At 42.7% G+C, this 22,099-nt stretch overlaps 1 protein-coding gene across 1 annotated transcript in view; it reads right to left on the reverse strand.

Moving 5' to 3' along the window:
* Positions 1 to 2,952, reverse strand: part of LOC124136293 (globin-like) — a 76,909-nt gene extending 73,957 nt beyond the window's left edge. Inside the window, exon 1 of the mRNA XM_048401458.1 lies at positions 2,830 to 2,952. The gene's annotated coding sequence lies outside the window, so the exon portion shown is untranslated. The remainder of the gene's footprint in view (positions 1 to 2,829) is intronic.
* Positions 2,953 to 22,099: the final 19,147 nt, after the last annotated feature.

The following is a 22,099-nucleotide window of genomic DNA, read 5'->3' on the forward strand; positions in this document are numbered from 1 at the left end:
GAAAGCAGACACCCTCGGATGCAAAGAGTATTTGTCTTCCTGATGTAATATTTATGATGCGGAAGCACATGGGTGAAATAATCTCTTTATCATATGATGTACGACGTAAAAAAATATATGCTAAGACGTTATTTTACCGACTGATGTAACCTAAGAAACCGCGCATGATTTAATGCTAGAGTGAACAGCACCAATGATCATATCTACGCAATTGTGCCAAATGATGTGAAGCCCGGTCTGTGTACAAAAATACTGTAAACAGCTTTATTTCTGCGCCGTTAAAATATTTCGAATACCACACTAAAGACAATACTGCGACGAGATATTTTTGCGAGTTGCCGTGTTGATATGACCCCTCGATTACCAAACAATAGACAGCTTCTCTCCGAAGCTAGTTAATCTGAGTTGGCCGGAAAGTTGACCGGAAAAGATTGCGACCAATTATCAAAAACGATAATTGACTCAACTCAGTGCCATGACTGTGAGTTTGAATGCAAACCTCATAAGAAGACACTAATTGCTCTGTTTACACTGTCATTTGTGATGTATTGTGTGACCATTCTGCATTCATTTGTGTTTTTAACTTATTGAGTAACTTGTGGTTCTGGTTGATGAATTCAACATTTGATGACATGTTGCAATTAATAAAGAATGTATGTATTATTTATACTTATCTTTGCGTTTTTAATTTTTGCGATTGAGTCTCGTTCGCAAAACTCGCAATAATAAAACGGTCGCAAAAAATTCCCTGTTTACAGTATCCATACATAAAAAAGCAGCTATCTAATCTTGCTGGGGGCGCAAGGCAGCAGCTTATTGAGCAAGTAGACAATGCATCGATGCATGGAGCTTATTAAAAGTAATTCCTGCTATGGTACCTCATTTGCAAATTCATCGTGATAAATAGTTTATCGGATTAGTCTATCACATTGATGCCGTTATCCATTATATGATAAAATGGGGAGCCTTGAAGACCATGCATTTATCATGCATTTATCTTATCCTTAACCACCAACATACCAGTAATAATGAGAGCAGACACACTCGGGTGCACATGTACACATGTAGGGTTTTAAAATGTTTAGTCCACACTGATCTTCCCTAATCCGCAGTGATGAAGACGTGGGCCCAGTCTATATTTGACGACATCTGCACATGCCTAATGTTGTGTGATGTGTTGATTCAACTTCAGACGTATCTACTCTGGACCTGTGTGTTATTTGTTCAAGCATCAAGCCGAACGTGCCAGGCCTTCTGTGAGTACTTACCACAACGTCACGTCAACAGACGCCATCTGATGTGACGGGGTGGTAAGTATTCGCAGAGGCCACGGGACTCCCGAGGCTACCTGCTTGCACAAACACACAAATGAGTCTAGATAGATTATTTTGTTCTGTAACTTGAAAATTTAAATCGAGCCTATAACTTGGCAACAATATAAAAATGTCAAGGTCAAGGTCATTGACGAGTGAAGATTACAAACACTGTCCTTACGTTATTAAAAATGGTCAAGTACGCATACATTTGATAAGAATCACCATCTGCAAAACTGTGTGCGTGACAATAAAACACATTCCCTTCTCCGTCTGATTATGAGGCGTGTGTAAATTACTTGTTTCAATTTTGTGGGACCCAGGTGGCAGCAGCTGTCTGACGTAGTTTCAACATTCTGAGCAGTGGTTCTGCACCGGACACTCAACCCTTGAAACCATCACACGTTTGACAGCACTGATACGTTCAACAAGAAACGTCATTAACGCTCTCTTCAATGTCACCAGCAATTTCTTTTAAATATCCAAGGCGTTGGGTACAGTCTGCTGTGTCCTCACTTTGACAAACACTGATTTACTGTAATGTTTCTAACTATATCACGTCGGTTCAATGTTATACATTAACCTATACTTGTGTGGGTCAACATAGACTTGACATATAAACGTAGAAGCGTGTGGGCTGGCTACAGAATGTCAGTATGTCAATACGTCTACACAAAGACCCTTAAACAAGAGCGGTTAAACCTTGTTAACTCGAACTCCTGATAATCGAGATATCCAAGTTTCAAGAAAAGCAGGTGTTGATGCTTGACATGGAACAAACATGAACAAACAACATAGCTATATGTATATATCAAGGTTGATTGCGTCAGATATATATCGCCAATTTGTATATAAATTTATATTATACTGACATGATATCAAATACAATTAATCTGGGAATTTGTTAATCCGGACGATTCCGCTTTGAATGGCATCGTTCGGATTAGCAGGGTTTCATAAATATATTAACTCTTAAAATCACGTCAACATGAGAGGAATTCAATACTGCGACACTTCGGGATTAACTGTGTGTTGAGATGCTGGAATATCAGGATATCGTCTTATCGTATCTCGACACATCCGAGTGCGGCGTTAAACAACAAACAAACAAACTGAAGGTTTAACTGCGGTTTCTCTCAATTACGTTTGATAGATTAACATTTTGCCATTAATGAATAGTGGGGTATATACGTCAGACAATTACGAAGATACACTCTGGTAGATAGAACTCGGTCATGGCGGCAGCTTATTTGTAATTCTCCAGTGAAGAAACTGTACCGTCATTGGTTTACTACCTTAAGCAAACCCGCATTCTCCTCTAGGATTAAACAGCCAGGGCGAGATCCTATGCCATTTTAAAATATTGACATAATAATTCCAGGTTGGAATGACATATCTCACAAGAGAATCGCCAACATCAACGTTTGACAACAAACAAACAGAACCATTATTAGGCATTAACGGGAAATTTGCTTTGACGAGTTAAAGAAACAATCTCAAGTTTCCGTGTACTTACCAAATTCAAATCCTTCCAGAGTCTTCCATCTCCACAGCCCGATACAAGCCAAAGCGTCTAAAGCCAATGAAAGTATTGTCTGTCCAAACCCGGTTTAAATACCTTGTACAAATATGACAAGACCACTTGCAAGGCGCACGTGTTGCTTGAGTTTGCAAGACCCCACGTGGCTTTAGGCCTCTGCGGGATTCAGCGAGACTCTGGAGCTAGTTCTGTTAAACAGGCGGGTTGTATCGTGGCTCTCACAACACCCAGGCTGGAATCGTTCCGTCATTTTTGTAATGCAGGCATGTGGAATATGTATAGATGAATGTTAGAAATCTTGGCCCAAGTTCTTTGTTGTCCTTAGTGACGTCGACTGTGCTTTGCAGTCGCCAGTTTCTTCATTCGCCTTGTTAAGATAATTAAATGACATTTCGTTGGCTTGATCAACGGGAGATATAATATTATGTGTATGTGCATCATGAACATGAATTAGCTGCAGTGGTGGCATTGATTGATGGCTCGTCTTTCACGGGGATGAAATATCAAGACATACGCCAATTTCAAACACGTGGCAAATAACATTGTCTCTATGTCAAGGTGTAAACTGCCGGGCAAAAGAAAGTATTTTATTCAATATTTGACGGTGCCTAAAAATGAAACAAACAAGAAATGGATATTCGATGGTGACGTATGCGATACGGGTATCGTAGCTGTATTTTGGACCTATGTCCTTAGTGTTTTTGGATCTAAGACTTTAGTGTTTCGGAGCTTGTTTTCAGCCTAGTCGCGTTTGATAACGTTTGTAATATTTTGGTAAATCCGATTTTCGAGAGATAAGACTCACCATTAATTACCTATTGAAACAAGTAACAGTGTAATAGAATAGCAGTACGAATAACACGCTTCTTTATTCAGTACTGATAATAATGGATAAATGGTTCGTGGGCCGAACCTTCCATAAATCTATGCTACGGGTTAGAGTCGACGAGAGTCGTTCGCCGCACGGTACGAGTAATCAAACGAAAGCCTGCTCTGCTGAAGATCAGTTATGGAAGGGTCCTTTTGTAAACGGCCTCCAAATCCAAAGCTCTTTATTAATAAAAATAGTAATTCAAGTTTGGTGCTTTTAGATCAAATGGGGGACAGTGAGAGAGAGAAGAGAGAGAGAGAGAGAGAGAGAGAGAGAGAGATGGAGTAAGAGAGAGACATAGAGTAAGAGGAGAGACAGAGAGAGTAAGCGAGACAGAGACACACTGAGATTAAAAGAGAGATAGTGAGTGAGTGAGTGAGTGAGTGAGTCTGATTTAATGTGGGAGGAAAGCCGAAGTGATGCAGGTTTTAGATTCGGTGAAACCCACGAGCACGTGTATGGTGCTGACAAACCTAGAAACATAATCGGGGCGAACCGGATTCGAACCCTTCCACATTAAGCTGACACGCCGCGATATAACTGGAATACTGTTAAAAGCGGCGTTAAACCCAAACTCACTCACTCTTCAAATTCATCATGCATACAAAGGGACACAACTCTGTGTCCATTATTTGCTAAGCATGGCGATTTCGCCGACAACGAATACCGGTTTCATTATGTTGGCCTTTGACTAGACCATAACCCTTACAATGTTGCCTTATAAAGGAGCATGGAACTTGGTCACTTGTTGCATTATCATGTAAACAGATGGATTTAATACTAGTTATGCTAAATGTTAGTGCTGATAGGTATGTGACGTCATCACTTCATGGACTTCACGTTCAATTATTGGGCAAAACTCATGCAAAAAAGATATATGTAGAAGGTTGAAATTTTTTTTTAATGCAGCGGTTGCCAAATAAAATTCACGAGGAGAACTTAGACTGTATATTTGCCGATTGCGTTGTCCTTTTTTCATTGAAATACGACACGATACGTGTGAGAGAGGCGAGACATGTGGAGAGATCACATTTCACTGGAAGTGTATTTATATAAAGAAAGGCAACTTGAGAGCAAGAAGGGCATACAATTGCATTAGTTTGATCAGAACTTCACATTCCTGTGGCTGAATAATCTGTATCCCAGTCCCAAGGGAACAAAATGAAAAAAGAATTAAACTTAAGTCTAGAATGATTTGGCAAGTCTGGATTGCCTCAACTGAAGTTAAAGATTGTTCTGGGCTCCATTTGGATTTTTTTTTTATTTTGTTAATATATATTTTTAAATGAGCTTAATATCTGGGACTAAATGTCAGTCTAGTGGCTGAATATGATGAAGGGTCTTTATGAGGGCAGTTTGGTGCATCATGTTTTTCTTCAGGCAGAGCCTACTTGTATGGGAATAAACAATACACACATTGCGGATATATTGTGTTTTGGTCCAATAACGCAATACTATCATTTCCTTGTAGCCTAGCCACTGTGGCATGAACGCGAGGATTAATTATTCTGTGGGGTTATCGGGCCAGAATTGTGTCACATCAATAGACGTGCGACAAACGCTCCCTGCACTACATTTAGTCAGATCCTGGCCAGACCCGTAAAATTCACGCTTGTCCTAAGAGGCGAGTAACTGGATCCGGTGGTCAGGCTTGCTGACTTGGTTGATGCATGTCTTCGTATCCCAATTGCGTGGACCGATGCTCATGATGTCAATCACTGGATTGTCTGGCCAAGAGACGATTATTTACAGTCTTACGACATATAGCTGGAATAATGCTGGAGTGCGATGTTGACAAGAAACAAGCAAATAAACAAACAAACAACAGCAACTGACGGGTTTTTCCCTCCAAGCATGTGTGTCAACAAGTACACAAGTACTCTACACTCCATTCAGTCAGTACGTGTACAGTGTTTCCCACCATACATGTCTGTCAACAACCCAGTATCCTACATTCCATTCAGTCAGTAGGTGTACAGTGTTTCCCACCATGCATGTGTGTCAGCAACCCAGTACTCTACACTCCATTCAGTCAGTACGTGTACAGTGTTTCCCACCATACATGTCTGTCAACAACCCAGTATCCTACATTCCATTCAGTCAGTAGGTGTACAGTGTTTCCCACCATGCATGTGTGTCAGCAACCCAGTACTCTACACTCCATTCAGTCAGTACGTGTACAGTGTTTCCCACCATACATGTCTGTCAACAACCCAGTATCCTAACACTCTATTCAGTCAGTACCTGTACAGTGTTTCCCACCATGCATGTGTGTCAACAACCCAGTACTCTATACTCCATTCAGTCAGTACCTGTACAGTGTTTCCCACCATGCATGTGTGTCAACAACCCAGTACTCTATACTCCATTCAGTCAGTACCCGTACAGTGTTTCCCACCATGCATGTGTGTCAACAACCCAGTACCCTACACTCCATTCAGTCCTTACGTGTACAGTGTTTTCCACCATTCATGTGTGTCAACAACCCAGTACCCTACACTCCATTTAGTCCTTACGTGTACAGTGTTTCCCACCATGCATGTGTGTCAACAACCCAGTATCTTACACTCCATTCAGTCAGTACGTGTACAGAGTTTCCCACCATGCATGTGTGTCAACAACCCAGTACTCTATACTCCATTCAGTCAGTACCCGTACAGTGTTTCCCACCATGCATGTGTGTCAACAACCCAGTACCCTACACTCCATTCAGTCAGTACGTGTACAGTGTTTTCCACCATTCATGTGTGTCAACAACCCAGTACCCTACACTCCATTTAGTCCTTACGTGTACAGTGTTTCCCACCATGCACGTGTGTCAACAACCCAGTACTCTACACTCCATTCAGTCAGTACCGGTACAGTGTTTCCCACCATGCATGTGTGTCAACAACCCAGTACCCTACACTCCATTCAGTCAGTACGTGTACAGTGTTAGCCACCATGCATGTGTGTCAACAACCCAGTATCCTAACACTCCATTCAGTCAGTACCCGTACAGTGTTTCCCACCATGCACGTGTGTCAACAACCCAGTACTCTACACTCCATTCAGTCAGTACGTGTACAGTGTTAGCCACCATGCATGTGTGTCAACAACCCAGTACCCTACACTCCATTCAGTCAGTACGTGTACAGTGTTAGCCACCATGCATGTGTGTCAACAACCCAGTATCCTAACACTCCATTCAGTCAGTACGTGTACAGTGTTAACCGCCATGCATGTGTGTCAACAACCCAGTATCCTAACACTCCATTCAGTCAGTACGTGTACAGTGTTTCCCACCATGCATGTGTGTCAACAACCAAGTACCCTGCCTCCTACCAGGCAGAATATTGACGCTCCGACCAAGCAAATGGTTTGGATCAATAATTGAATGAAATAATCGATGACCGACTCCGATGTCCCTTCGCCGGGCTCAGACGCAGACTGTCTTTATATACAAAACTCTATTTGTGGCATATTTTACGTTCTTTAGTTCCAACATTCAATCATCGTAAAAATCCGTCCAGACACACAGTGATGTAAACTTTCTATTTCAGTAACTAGTGAGAGACATGATAAGTTAAGCATACTGTCTCCAGACAATGTGGACAATACTGAGTTGTATCTTTCTTTGTTGCAATTCTGCTGCTACAGCTGTGTCTGTTACTACTGCTGCTACAGCTGTGTCTGTTACTACTGCTGCTACAGCTCTGCCTGACTGGCTGCTACTACAGCTGCTACTACTGCTGCTACAGCTCTGTCTGACTGGCTGCTACTACAGCTGTCTACTACGACAACTGCTACTACAGCTGTATCTGTTACTACTGCTACTGCTACAGCTCTGTCTGTCTGGTTGAATTTTTTCAACTGCTACTGCTGCATATTCTAGCTGTACATGTCTACCGCACCTGCACTTCCAGCGATCCCAATTGACTAACAACAATCCTATAACTTCTACCCGAGTTTTGTTGTGATTATTTCCTTTCTGCGTCTGTTCCAACAACTACAGATGCTGTTATCAGCAGTGTCATCCCCATGAAATACCTAGCCTTATCAAACACTTCCGTGTTCACTGGTAAATGGCATCTTACACATGGGCGGGCTAGTTGACGTGATGTATGTGCTCTGTGAGATACACGCTCGGATACATCAGATACTGTCAAGAGTTCATTTTAAGACCCTCTCTGCTGTAGGCGAATGGCGCTTCCTGAAGTTTCCAAAACCATCTGGGTCGTGATGCTTGTTTCCGCAGTCAGCAAATAGCGGCGATAAGTTAAAATTCTTTTTAATTTATAATGTTGAAGGTATAGGTGCAAGCCAGATATATATTTTTCAATACAAATGGAATTTCTTACTCAGTTGCAACACTGTTTTTCTTTCGGAGAAGCCTAAAACGTATTGTAAGACAAAAAACAAAAAACAACTTGTAATCAGATAATGTGGATGTATCATTTGATAAACGTACGAATTCGTACAAACAATAATCTGTTTAATTCTTTTATCATCAAGTTTCCGATTATCTGAGTACAAAAAAATTGTAAGCCTCTTGACGTACAACGCAAGGAAATAAGTAGATTTTGTTGCATATTGGATGTCATCAATCCTATCCTAGGCACATAAGCACATTCACGTTTGCACGGCCAAAAGACGGGCGTAGATTCACACGGCAAGTTCCCACACATGTGTATTCTTGAACACCTACGACTGCACACACGTGACAACGGGAGCCTGGAAATGGAGTATTCTTTGAAGGGAAATGTAATTACCGAACATGTAAATCAAATAGTTTGTTGTAGTGATTTATTTCTTATCCAGATTTATGTCATTAATTAAAACCTGATAACAAGCAAGGAAATCAAAGCTAGCGTCTAAGTGCCAAGTGAGACATTACCACACTGTGTATTCACACTACAGCCATCTCGGCACGTTAAGCACCCTATCACACGCTTCCAGGGGTACGTTGGGGTATCTATCAACGCTATCTATACACAACGATTTCAGTTGCTTATGCAGGCGTCACACTGTCCCGAAATTGACACCAGATGGACACACGATAAAGGAAATGTTCAAATTCGGCTCTGATCGTAAAAACATCGGGCCATTCGTGAGGGCATCTTAAGCCATCGTATGACCGCCGGTGGAGTGTCTCAGGCTCCGGCAGCAACTTCGTGAGCGGTGGCAAAATTTTTGGCATGCCAAAAAATTGCCGAAAGACCTTGCGAAGGTTCATTTTCGTATTGAATTCGTGTGTCCATTTTGCCCTTCGTAACGCCATCGTGAGGGCATCTTGTCAAATCGTGTCATCTTCGTCTTTACTTCGTGTGATTATCGGTGCCATCGGGCATTTTTCGCCTACGAAGACAATACGAAGGAAACAAGAAGCTGCCCGATTGTCTTAGGAAGGCAACACGACTACGTGAAGCCCTCGCAATGCCGTCGTGTAGCCATCGTATTATAGTACGATGACATCGAGATGGGACCAGGGTGTCGGCGAAGACAGCCGAATTTGAGTAGCTCAAGCGTTTATCATGTGTCATGGTAACGTGGACATGTAAAAGGCCAGCCTCAGAGCATCTTCCTCGGTCAGTCCTGAGCAACTCTACAGAGCAGAAGAGTGTGTAACTCTCAAAGCTTCAATCACAATTAATCACAATTCAGTTGATGATGTGACAACCAGGAAAAAGAAGGCAGCAGCATTTCTTCTTTTGAAGCACCTAAAAAAACTGATTAGCAACTCTTACAGGCCCAGCACCTCCTCTTACAGGTAAAAATTGTCTTATTTCACTTTGTCATTTCTTGCTATTTGCACCGACTCCGTGGTCTAGTGGTAGAGCGTCCGCCTGGAGAGCGGAAGGTCCGGGGTTCGATCCCCGACCGCATCATACCAAAAGACGTTAAAATATGGTACTTGTTGTTTCCCTGTCTGGCGCTCGGCATTAAGGGGCTACAACAAGGACTGGTCGGCTCGGAGTCAGTATACTGTGTCTGAGTGGGGTATTCATGTTAAACTGCGGCATGGTATCTCAGTGTGCTAGCATTATAAATCGGCATCAGTCCAGACTAGTACAAGCAACCACACAAACACACACACTTACATGCACGTCGCTATATAAGTGCAATAATCTTGTGTGCGACGTTAAACCCCATTTCACCTCACCTCTTGCTATTTGCCTTTCTAGCATTCGACAATGTACTTATCTTGTTTTGCGTTTTATTTTCCAGGGCAGGGGCAAACCGAGGCGAAGGAGGAAACCGAGGTCTATGTGGGTCAGGAAATGGCTGTCTGACAAAAAAGCGAAAGCTATGGCCACAATAGCTCTCTACTAAATGAGCTGAAGACAGAAGATGAGAAGGCCTTCTACAACTACACAAGACTTTCCAGAGGCCTCTACGATGAGGTGCTGCGAAGGGTAGAAGGCAGAATAGAGAAGAAGCATACATGGTACAGAGAGTCTCTCCCTCCTGGTCTCAAGCTGTCCATCCCTCTACGACACTTGGCCTGTGGGGACAATTATCCAAGCCTGTCCTACAACTTCAGAGTTGTTCCAAACACCATCTCCCTCATCATTAATGAAGTATGCGATGCCATCAATGCCGAGTTTGCTGCTGAGGTGATCCAGTGTCCTACTACAACTGAAGAGTGGATCGCCATTGCTGAGCAGTTGGCAATTTCCACACTACTGTGGTGCTCTGGATGGCAAGCATGTGGCGGTCACCTGTCCTTGGAATACTGGCTTTGTGTACAGAAATTACAAGGGCTTCTTCTCCATTGTCCTCATGGCCCTGGTCGATACAGACTACAAGTTTCTCTGGATTGATGTCGGCTCTGATGGTTCCAGCAACGATGCCAGTATCTACACTGGGTCAGAACTGAAAGAAGGCCTGGAGAGTCCGAACAACATATTCAATCTCCCTGAAGAGAAGTCTCTACCTGGTGATGACGTTCCTGTCCCATGCTACATAGTAGCACCCGTTTTCAATCAGAAACATGGAGCACCATGAGAGAATATTTAACTACAGACTCTCCAGAGCCAGGCGTGTAGTGGAGAATGCCTTTGGCATTCTGGCACACAAGTTCCAAGTTTTGCTGAGGACCATGACCCAGAGGCCAGAGACATGCAGAAAAATCATTTCAACTTGTGTGATCCTTCACAATCTCACCAGACTGAGGTATCCAGCCACCCACAACAACCTGATGGACTTGGAGGACCAGAACCAGAATGTCATCCCAGGGGCATTGAGAAATGACAAAGTACTTCTGGATGTTTACCATGAGAGAGCAAGGAACACTGGAACCCAGGAGGGGAGGCAAATTAGAAGATACCTGGGCCACTACTTTACCTCAAAGGCTGGTTCAGTGCCATGGCAGGACAAGATGATCATGTAATTATTCCCACAAAGCAGTGACAGTAAAATGAATACAGAGACACTAACATTGTGATGATGAACAAATTATTATCACCTATTGCATTATAGTTTAAAGCAAAATGTGTATGGAGTAATAAATTTTGTTTTTGAAATTTTGATTGAAAATACTTGTTCTTTTTTCGACTTATTAATAAAATAAAGGCCCAACATTTAAAAATCTCAAGTTCAAAAAGTAAACTCCCATACTACTTTAACATAGAAATTAAAATAAGTAAAGGATTTGTAAAGTAAGGATAACGGACCAAAAAAAGAACAAAGTGACAATTTTTATTATATACAATCTCAAGTTTCTGGGTGATATTTGCCGCTGAGGAGGCTGAGAAGGAAGTTGGACGAATGCAGCCTTGCGAGGAGTAGGTACGTAGCCCTGAGTAAAAGTGCTGGCTGGCCTTACTTGGACACGGACTGACATCTTTCTTGGATTTCCTCCCCCTTCTCTCTCTGGTTGGAGACTCAGTGGTGTCTTCTTGGACATCTAAATCATCAGTTTCCTCTGCTTTCCTCTTCTGAGTTCTGTATTTAACAGCCCGCTTGTTCCCTTTGCCTGTCCCTGCCTTGGGTGGCATGTTAAAGTTGAATCAGCAATTGAATTTCCCACGGTCGGCCGAAGGTTTTATACCATCGGGAGGTCACGTGACGCCCTCGTGACCTAGTTCGAACGCATCGTACTCTCAATACGACGTCGTGTAGCCATCGCGTGGCCTTCGTGTGTCCTGCGGGTATAAACTACTATACAAATTCTCATCTTCGTGTTGCCTTCGTGTGTGGTTCGGGTGCCATCGTGTGACCTTCTGTAGGCATCGTACTTGGATCGCCTGTTGATTGGTTGTTGACCAAGTTCGGGGCCATCTTCGCGCGAAATTAAAAATCCCATATTCGTATGGCCATCTCGTGTTAATTTCGGGACAGTGTGACGCCTGCATTACAAAGTAATATAAATCAAAATGGCTTCTAATTGGCTTAACCTGGTCTCTACGGGCCAAAGGTTTCACATTTCTGTATCTGCACGGTTAGATATTAGACACATAGAGGACATACAAGACACCGAACCACGGTGATCGTGGTAAATGAGTTTGTTTTCGGAACAGAAAAGTCATGGGGGCAAGCTACACTTTTACATCGAATACGACAAAAAAAACACACACTCAAATGACATTGTCAGGAAAGTAGTACATTCTAGTCACGTGATATGAGATATGACCGGAGAAAGTCACGAGCGGGTTGGGAAGAATTGATCGTTTTGTCTGGAGTCGGTGATGGTGATGTGTTCATGTATATTCAATGACATCTGTGATTTCTGTTTCGAAATCAAACTCATTTTCCACGAATGTGAATATTAGCAATATTATCAGTCGGATGTTTGCTGTGATTAACAACATCAGAGCAGATGGTACATAGAGATTTAGTGTACGACCATGTATGATGATGAATCACTGATGAATCAGTGTGACACACATGCGAGTGGAATAATTTTTTATTACCCACCATTTTTTAATCCTTTTGTGCTCCCCTGCAGAAATATGCACTAATCACGACCGCCGTATCAGAAAACCACAATTGTCGGATGACGTCAACAATCCTCTGCCATGACGTCTTCTTTTAGTATGACGTCACTCCGACATTAAATCACAATAAGATTCGAATGACGTCAACAATGCCGTCAAGACAACGTAGACAGTGCACTGGTCCGCGTAGAGTGATATTTGCACTAGCGCACATACGATTATTATGAACACGGTTCAGTAAATATTTTTGGATTTTACGTATATCTGGCATCTAAAAATATAAACAAGACACGGTTAAATGTGTTCAATCATACGCGCATTCTGATTGGTTTGTCGTATTTTCGCACATAACATTCATCGAGTGGGGATCGAGTCTTCTTGCAGGTTACGGAAAGGGGCGAGTGGTGATGTATTACCTTATGTGTGGTCTCATATAAGCTATAGAGACTCATTGACTCGTCAGGTCAGAATATTAGATTGACATGCTGTTTGACAAAATCACCCAAATGGTCTACTTATAGTAAACTCGCGTCTTGAACAAAACTCCAGATGGAATATCACTGACGGCCGTTTCTTCCATGACATCATGATGAGTTTGACACCACTTTGAAAAATATTCAGCGTATCAGCTTAATGTAGTAGGAAAGACCATGATGCATGTTCTGGGCATCTACATATGTGGCCAAACCCACCAACACGGGTATGGCGCTGACAAACCAAGAATCATAAAGGCGCATCTTGGATTTGAGTGAGTGAGTTGGGTTTAACGCCGCTTTTAACAGTATTACACTTATAGCGCGGCGTATCAGCTTAATGTGGGAGGAAAGCGCAAAGTGATGCAGGTCTTAGACGTTTACCACTTCGGTGAAACCCCACGAGCACGGGTATTGTGCTGACAAACCTAAAAACATAATCGGTGCGAACCGGGATTCGAATCCACAATCATAGGTTCCTGGCGTGCCCAAGGGACGCAACTCTGCACAGCGAATCGCGGCGCCTTAGACGACTGGGCCACCCGTGCCCCTCTTTGAGTTGAACATGTGATCATCGGATTCTGGAACGACCAGAGACTCGGCTTCTTTATGATGTTGTCACTGCTCAGTTTCACAGTGTCTTTTACACAACTAGGGACACCATCATTGTTATTTGACCGCCTCCGTGGTCTAGTGGTAAAGCGTCCGCCCGTTGAGCGGAAGGTCCGAGGTTCGATCCCCGGCCGCGTCATACCACAAGACGTTACAAAATGGTACTTGGTTACCCTGTCTGGCGCTCGGCATTAAGGGGCTAAAACCAGGACTGTTGGCTAGGAGTCTGTATACTATATCTGATTGAGGTATTCATATTAACCTGTGGCATGGTATCTCGGTGAACTAGCACTATAAATCGGCATCAGTCCGGACTAGTACAACCAGCCACACACGCTATATAAGTGCAATAATCTCGGACGCGACGTTAAACCCCATTTCACCTCATTGTTATTTTATCTCAACGTTCGAAATTTTCCACTACCGGTTATGTAAATAACGTTCGTCATTACCGGGTAACATTCCTAGCACTTCTATGAGCTTGATGAAGTTGGACATATATTATTATCATATTTATAGATATACCCAGCGCCATAACTGAGGGATCACGAAGGTAATAAATATATTCATAAAACGTCGCATTTGCAACGTACAAGTGTGCAGTTCAGTTACCCAGCAGTTACCCACTTTGACTGTTATTTGGCATGTATTGCACGTGTACGGGCTAAACAAATGGTTGCGTTCAGCGTGTGTTTTGGGTAGCTTTTTTCCATCGCCTTCAATCTTCACTTTTCATTTTCTGAGAGTCGCTGTCCATTTTTCCAGTTTCATAAAACATTCAATCAGTGTGATGAAGGCATAAACAACACCTTCAACTGTAAACCACACTGTCAACATACTCAGACCCAGTGAAGCTTGTTGTCCTATGTTCATGTTTGACACCTACATACCTAGGTGTCCCTTTATTAATGACGCTGAGTATTCATTACAATAACCTAAACATACCTGTAGAACATCAACGACCTCATGACTCGACCTATAGACAGCATCCAACTTCTCACGACGCAACCGACCTTCAGCTTTTCCTTCCCGTGCATATCGTCGTTGGGGACGTTGGTGTAGTGTGTCATCCTCCACTGACGTAGCGAGTACTGTCTGAACAACATCGTTCTTGCGCGCGTTCGATCTGGTCCTCATGTATACTGCCTATAGCTCATCGGCTTATGAGTGTGTCTGGTTTTAGGAGGCACTTGTAACGCTTTTTGCTGTCAAGCCAATTATTGCTTCTGAGTCCTCACAGAGAGAAACTATCTCGTGAAAGTCGAACTAACCGAATTATGTAATCATGTCCTGTCGACTCACACCTTGGTGTGGTAGTTGGTGCTTGGATGTGGATACATGAAGCTGCAGCCGTGGACGTGTGTTGTAGAAGATGTTGTTCACGCCATTGACGACAAAGGAGTACATTGTCAATAAAGTCAATCAATTGAAAATTACGATGTGATTCAACGCGACGTTACTACTTATTGTCTTTGATGTTGGTCAGCTCTGTACCTGTCATAACTTATTAGTATATGTTGGTTTTGTATTCCTTTGTTGTCATTAGTATCCCTAGCCACGAAATGGAAGGGGGATATTGGAATGGGTTCTGTCCGTCCGTCCTTCCGTCCGTCACGTTTCGTTTCCGGAGCAGAAGTAAAAAACCATGAGAGATATCTAAACCAAATTCGGCACAAAGATAGGTCTAGTGGTGAAATGGTGCCCGTTGATAGTTTGGGATATTTTATTTTTTTCGAGTTTCCATGGCAATGACTTTGGCTGAAAATGGCGGTAGTGCTTCTCTCCGGAGCAGATCAATATTTTTCACCAAACTTGGCACATTGATCGGTGTAGTGGTAAACTGGTTCCCTTAGATAGTTTGGGATATTTAGGACTTTCCATAGCAACGACTTTGACTTTGACTGAAAATGGCGGTAGTGCTCGTTTTCCGGGGGCTCATGCCTTGCACACAACCGGACATGTCATATTGACGGGGATATGAGTATTTCATGCTTGTTAACATTATGATAGATTCTCTGATAAGCTCGACCACCAGTGCTACTGCTACTGTTACTACCACCATCACAGCTACATTTACAATTCTCTACTACTACTACTACTACTACTACTACTACTACTACTACTAAACCGGGACCACCCTCGTGGTCCAATGGACAAAGCGTCCGCCTAGACAGCCTATAGTCAATGTCCCCGGTCGTGTCATACCAAAGACGTTAAAAGATTGTACCAAAAATAGGCTTCAAATTGTACCTGTGAGGGAAATCGAATTCGAGTCTTTGGCGTGACAAGAAAACGCTTTAACCACTGGGCAACTCTACCGCCCCATATCTAGATTATAGTGAAATGTACAAATTGTTTTCCCCATGACATTGATATCTGTATGTGGCTCTGTATTGGAAATGGAGTTGAACTGCAATGTACACCTGTCAGCTGAACTCACCAACCACATCCATGTCCATCGATTACTGCTGCTGGAACACACGCCTCGCAATACAGCAGCTATTGACACAGTGCGTCTTCAGTATGTCAGTCAAAGACATCAGCTGTCTGAGACGTACACGTGCACATGTCGAGTCAATACGGTAACATTCTTCATGTCGAAATATGTAGCGTGATGTAATATAGTCAATAGGGAAATAAGTGTCAAAACGACTGAAATGTACACGGAATGAATGTGTCTCACTGGAATACTTAGTTTCATTGATACCATCATCTAGTCTGGATCGAAATGAGACATGTATGACTGGAGGGGAAATGACAGTTTATGTGCTTACTCTCAAAAGATGAATTTGTACTCTCTCTTTTTACAAGATCGTATAAATCGTATAAGAAGTTGCATGCCTTCATTGCAGTTCCGTGGACATCAACGCTGAGTGACGTCTCCAGTTCTGGTATTAACACACCCTTCAAATCGTCTCTTAAAACCACAGTTAACAGTTAACCCACAATACCCCTTAAGATTTCTCTTACATGAAATCAGTACATTGGGGCGTGTTCTGTTAGTAAGAAAACATTATGCCTATAGGTGTCGTCAGTGAGTGAGCTGGGTTTAACGCCGCTTTTAACAGTATTCCAGTCATATCATGGCGTGTCAGCTTAATGTAGGAGGAAAGCCCCAAGTGATGCAGGTCTCAGACGTTTAGCACTTCGATGAAACCTACGCGCACGGGTATGGTGCTGACAAACCTAGAAACATAATCGGGGCGAACCGGGATTCGACTCTGCACAGCGAATCGCGGCGCCTTAGACGACTGGGCCACCCGTGCCCCCGGTGTCGTCAGGGAAATATACAGGCTGATACATTAACACCAAACGGCATTAACGTTTCATTTACAGTTTCTGGAAAACGAACCCGAGACCAAATTCAGTGTGCGTAATAGTCATTCAGCGACCCTGATTCACTCCGGTGTGTGAATTTGAAACAAATCATTCAGTCAATGTTCTGTGAGGTCAGCAGTGCCATCACCATCTCATCCTACCGGGCACATTTCGAACAAAGTTACTCGCAGAAGGAGACACCCCATGTGCAACATGTGCTTCAGTGTGGAACAAGACCGACTATATACCAGCTATAACGACGGGGATATCTGAAATAAAACCTGGGTGTTTCATACACCAAGAGGGCGGTGGGGTAGTCTAGTGGTTAAAACGTTTGCTCGTCACGCCGAAGACAGGGTTCGATTTCCCACATGAGTACAATGTGTAAAGCCCAATTCTGGTGTCCCCCGCCGTAATATTGCCGGAATAGTGCTGAAAGCGGCGTAAAAACATACTCACTCGCGCACTCATACACCAAATGGGAGTTTTACAGTTTGGGATAAGTCCGTAAGTGCTGTAGCGTCAGGCACCTTGATGAGGCCCACCAGCACGGGTATGATACTGACAAACATACATTCATTATCAGGACGAAACTGGGACTGTCAACCACGAGAATCGGATTCCGACTCTCCTAAGGGACGCAACTCTGCACAGCGGATTGCAGCGCCTTGGAAGACTGAGCCTGTCCTGTCCGCGTTTTAGAAAACGGGCAATTATTATATTCATGTAAACCATGGCATATACAGTAAACGTTTTCTTTCTTTAAATCTAACATATCGTGCAGGCACATTTGGACGCATACAATAAAGGCATACTTCCTATAAATATCTGTCTATGAATGAAGTGGTGACACCTTGTGGGGTATAGACGTTTACAACATAAGCACACGGTCAGGTCTTGCCCCAACGTCTGTGTGTGTTCAGCCCGCTATCTCGACGTGAGGTGATGTATGAGGAAGTCGATAAACCGTTGATAGATATATAGCGCCCTGTTTTTGTATGCAGTTCTAATCTGAATCCAAACAAAACATGTTCAATGAACAATCGCAGTCCGATAAACGGTCCGTTTCCCCGCGATATATTTATGTATATAATATTATTATACAATCTTCCACACATGACACTAATTAGGATCCGAGACGTTTGTGGGGGCAGGTGCTGTAAGATTGGAGGCAATAGGGTAGGTTGATACACTGTACACATTCTTTTTTGTAAGGACACGAGTCGTTCTTTGGATGTTTCGTGTATTTTGTTTGTCTTGTAGTGGTTTGCGCTGGCCTTGCAACAAAGCAATCCTTTCAATCTTGCTCTTGAAAAGCTATTTCTTGCTATGACAGGGCCGAATTTAGTGTTCCTGGAACTTTCAATTGAAATACGATATTTTTGTTTGGGAATGTGTCACGTCGATTTTGAGGTATAGATGAAATGATATACAGTCGACATAACCGTAGTAGTGAAATAATATACACTATAAAGTAAAGGCCACGTCGACATAACCGTAGTGGTGAAATGATATATACTATCAAAGTAAAGGCCACGTCGACATAACCGTAGTACTTAGTGAAATGATATATACTTCCAAAGCAAAAGCCACGTCTGCATAACTGTAGTGGTGAAATGATATACACTATGAAAGAAAAGGCCACGTCGACATAACCGTAGTAGTGAAATGATATACGCTATGAAAGTAAAGGCCACGTCAACATAACCGTAGTGGTGAAATGATATATACTATCAAAGTAAAGGCCACGTCGACATAACCGTAGTGGTGAAATTATATACACTGTGAAAGTAAAGACCACGTCGACATAACCGTAGTGGTGAAATGATATACACTGTGAAAGTAAAGGCCACGTCGACATAACCGCATTAGTGAAACGATATACACTATGAAAGTAAAGGCCACGTCGACATAACCGTAGTAGTGAAATAATATATACTATCAAAGTAAAGGCCGCGTCGACATAACCGTAGTACTTAGTGAAATGATATATACTTCCAAAGCAAAGTCCACGTCGGCATAACTGTAGTGGTGAAATGATATACACTATGAAAGTAAAGGCCACGTCGACATAAACGTAGTGGTGAAATGATATATACTATCAAAGTAAAGGCCGCGTCGACATAACCGTAGTACTTAGTGAAATGATATATACTTCCAAAGCAAAGTCCACGTCGGCATAACTGTAGTGGTGAAATGATATACACTATGAAAGTAAAGGCCACGTCGACATAACCGCATTAGTGAAACGATATACACTATGAAAGTTAAGGCCACGTCGACATAACCGTAGAAGTCAAATAATATACAATGTGATAGTAAGGGTTACTATTCAGTAATTCTAATCTATCGATGTTAAGTTAAACATCACATATACCATTTAGGAGAAAACCTCAGCAGCAAACCTCAACACGTGAGCATGTTTCACTTGCGGAAATACACCCCGTGAACGGGAGTTCCCGTCTCCTTTGTGATCTGCACTGGACCAACAACACTCGTATAGGCTTCGACCCGCGAACATCCGGGGTGGAATAGCTCTTTAGCAACCCATGCTTGCCGTAAAAGGCGACTATGCTTGTCGTAGGAGGCAACTAACGGGATCGGGTGGTCAGGTTCGGTGACTTGGTTGATGCATGTCATCGTATCCAAATTGCGTGGTTGATGCTCATGATATTAACCACTGGATTTTCTGGTCCAGACTCGATCTTTTACAGACCGCCGTCATATAGCTGGAATATTGCTGAGTGCGGCGTTAGACAACAAACAAACAAACAAATCTACACACACGTTATCTGGGACGTGCACGAGGATATACTCAGGGAACACCTGACGAGGCTCAAGTGCTGTGTGAACACCGCCCCTAACACGTCACTAAGAGTCTGACCGTATACAAGGCACTTGACACTGAGTGTTTATCACGTCCCAGGTTTTTTCCTTCGACTTGAAACGACGAGGGGGCTAAGAGGGTCGGGTGTTTCCGGAGTGTTCCGGTCCATGAGGGACACGTACATCGGCAGGTGTTAAAGTGTTTCCTTGTCAGATGTCTTGACGTCTTGTCGGTACTGACACCATCAATTATAAGCCACCTGGAGCAGTGTAGGTATGAAATGAAATCGTTGTTGGCTTACTTCAATACGTGTTCAGCTGTACAGTTAAATTTACGTAAAAGCATAGCCACTTTGTCCGGTCTGTATGAAGCGCTCGATACCTCGACTACGGTTTACACAATGCCGTTTAAACATTCGGAAATTCGGGTCCCTGGTATCATCGTTGAAGTGCATACAGACCTCAGACTCTCCATTTCCTCGTCCCTCTTGATCTAACCTTTAGTTATAACCAGGTTCCACCGATGCTGTGTAGATCACTGCAGGTGTTCAACAGGGACTACCCTGCCCCGTGTTTGGTTAAGGTACAGTCATCATAATAAGTGACTTCTACTCGTAGTGTGTCAGATTCTCAAGGGAACCGTGGCCTCAAGCCAGTCTCTTCACACTTCGAGTAGGAGGGGGCGTGGCCAAAAGAAGTCACGTGGGTTAACATCAAGATTACATTTATATACCTGTAACCTGCAAAATAGATAAATAAATAAAAAGATCCTCACTACCTGCCTTGGCAGGTTTTGTTATAAAATAGTCATGAGAAACAAGGTTTTGTCAGGAAGTGAATTAGGCCGCCAAAACTGGAGTAGCGCAGCGCAGCATGTCGACACAACACAAACTGCGGGAGTGTTTTTCTCAATAGCAACCCAGATTGAGACAGCGCGTCTGCAGCACGTCAGCAGCACGTCAGCAGCGTGTCAGCGGCGCGTCAGCAGCACGTCAGCAGCACGTCAGCAGCGTGTCAGCAACGCGTAGACAACAAAACGGTTTCCATCACTCATGAGTTTTGCTGCTTGTTGCCCGATCGCAACGAGGATAATGTCCTGACCAAGGATCTTCGTGGGTTTTTTTCATCTACCTTCTCCGATAGAGATGTACCATTATTATGTATTCTGTCATGTTCTGACATTTACATGTACTGTACATTTCACAAAAATTTCAACAAACGGACAGCGGAGTATCTTCAAGATTTACTTCCTCCTACAAATGGAACCTTATCTGATTACAATCAAAGAGATACAACAAATTTTGCAAAACCTAAACAAGAACTAATACCCTCAAAAAGTATTTCGTCTATGAAAGCAGACATTTGTGGAACACTTTCCAAACTGCGGACTTTAAATTAAGGACACTAACGTTTTATCACTATTAAAGAAATATTATAATCCAAGTTCTTGTAAAGGTACAGCAATTCTACTTGCAGAGTGACAGAAAAATAAATTGTCTTCATGATAGGCTAAGACATCCATGTATCTCTTTCGTGCAAATCTTAGTGACATCCAATCAAGCGATTGTGATTTAGAAAGTGAACATGCTTTTCATTAGTTTCTTGAATGCCCTATGTATAATAATTCCGTCCTCAAGTAATTTCTGAATTCTCAAACAGTGGTGTAAGCTTTAACATACAATGTTTTAGTACTATAAACCTTTCGGAAAGTGGAAAGGAAGTTGTTTTTAGAGCAGTACGTATATATTACTGCAAGCCAAAGATTCCATTAGTTTGATGTGATCGGTTGTATTGATCATATAATTTCTCCTTATGCTATGCTACATTCGTGAATATATTTCTATTTCACAGGTTTATGATGATTATATCTGTTATGTATTTCTGGAGAGGGTCTAGTAAGGAAGATGTGTTTTGCACAACTTGCACTCATTAAAATACTTGTCCAATACAATTGTTGTACCTTCAATTCTATTTACAGATCTTCCTCTGAACTGATGTAATGCGCTGTCAGGATGTGGGCGTGTACCGGACCTCAGATGCTCAACCCATGATTTTACAAAGAGAGGAGGGCCGTTGTTTATAATGCAGCTTTGAACTTCATTCCAATTAAATCACAGTGTCAGCTTACTGTAGCAGGACATCCGAGGCTTCCCATGTCTTAGGTAACCACGGAACACCTCGCAGGGTTCGATTCCTTATCTGGGTTCAGTGTGCCACGCCTTTTCTTT

This window comes from Haliotis rufescens, unplaced genomic scaffold, assembly GCF_023055435.1.
Source record: "Haliotis rufescens isolate VD_foot unplaced genomic scaffold, xgHalRufe1.0.p SCAF_22, whole genome shotgun sequence".
NCBI classification, from domain to species: Eukaryota; Metazoa; Mollusca; class Gastropoda; order Lepetellida; family Haliotidae; genus Haliotis; species Haliotis rufescens.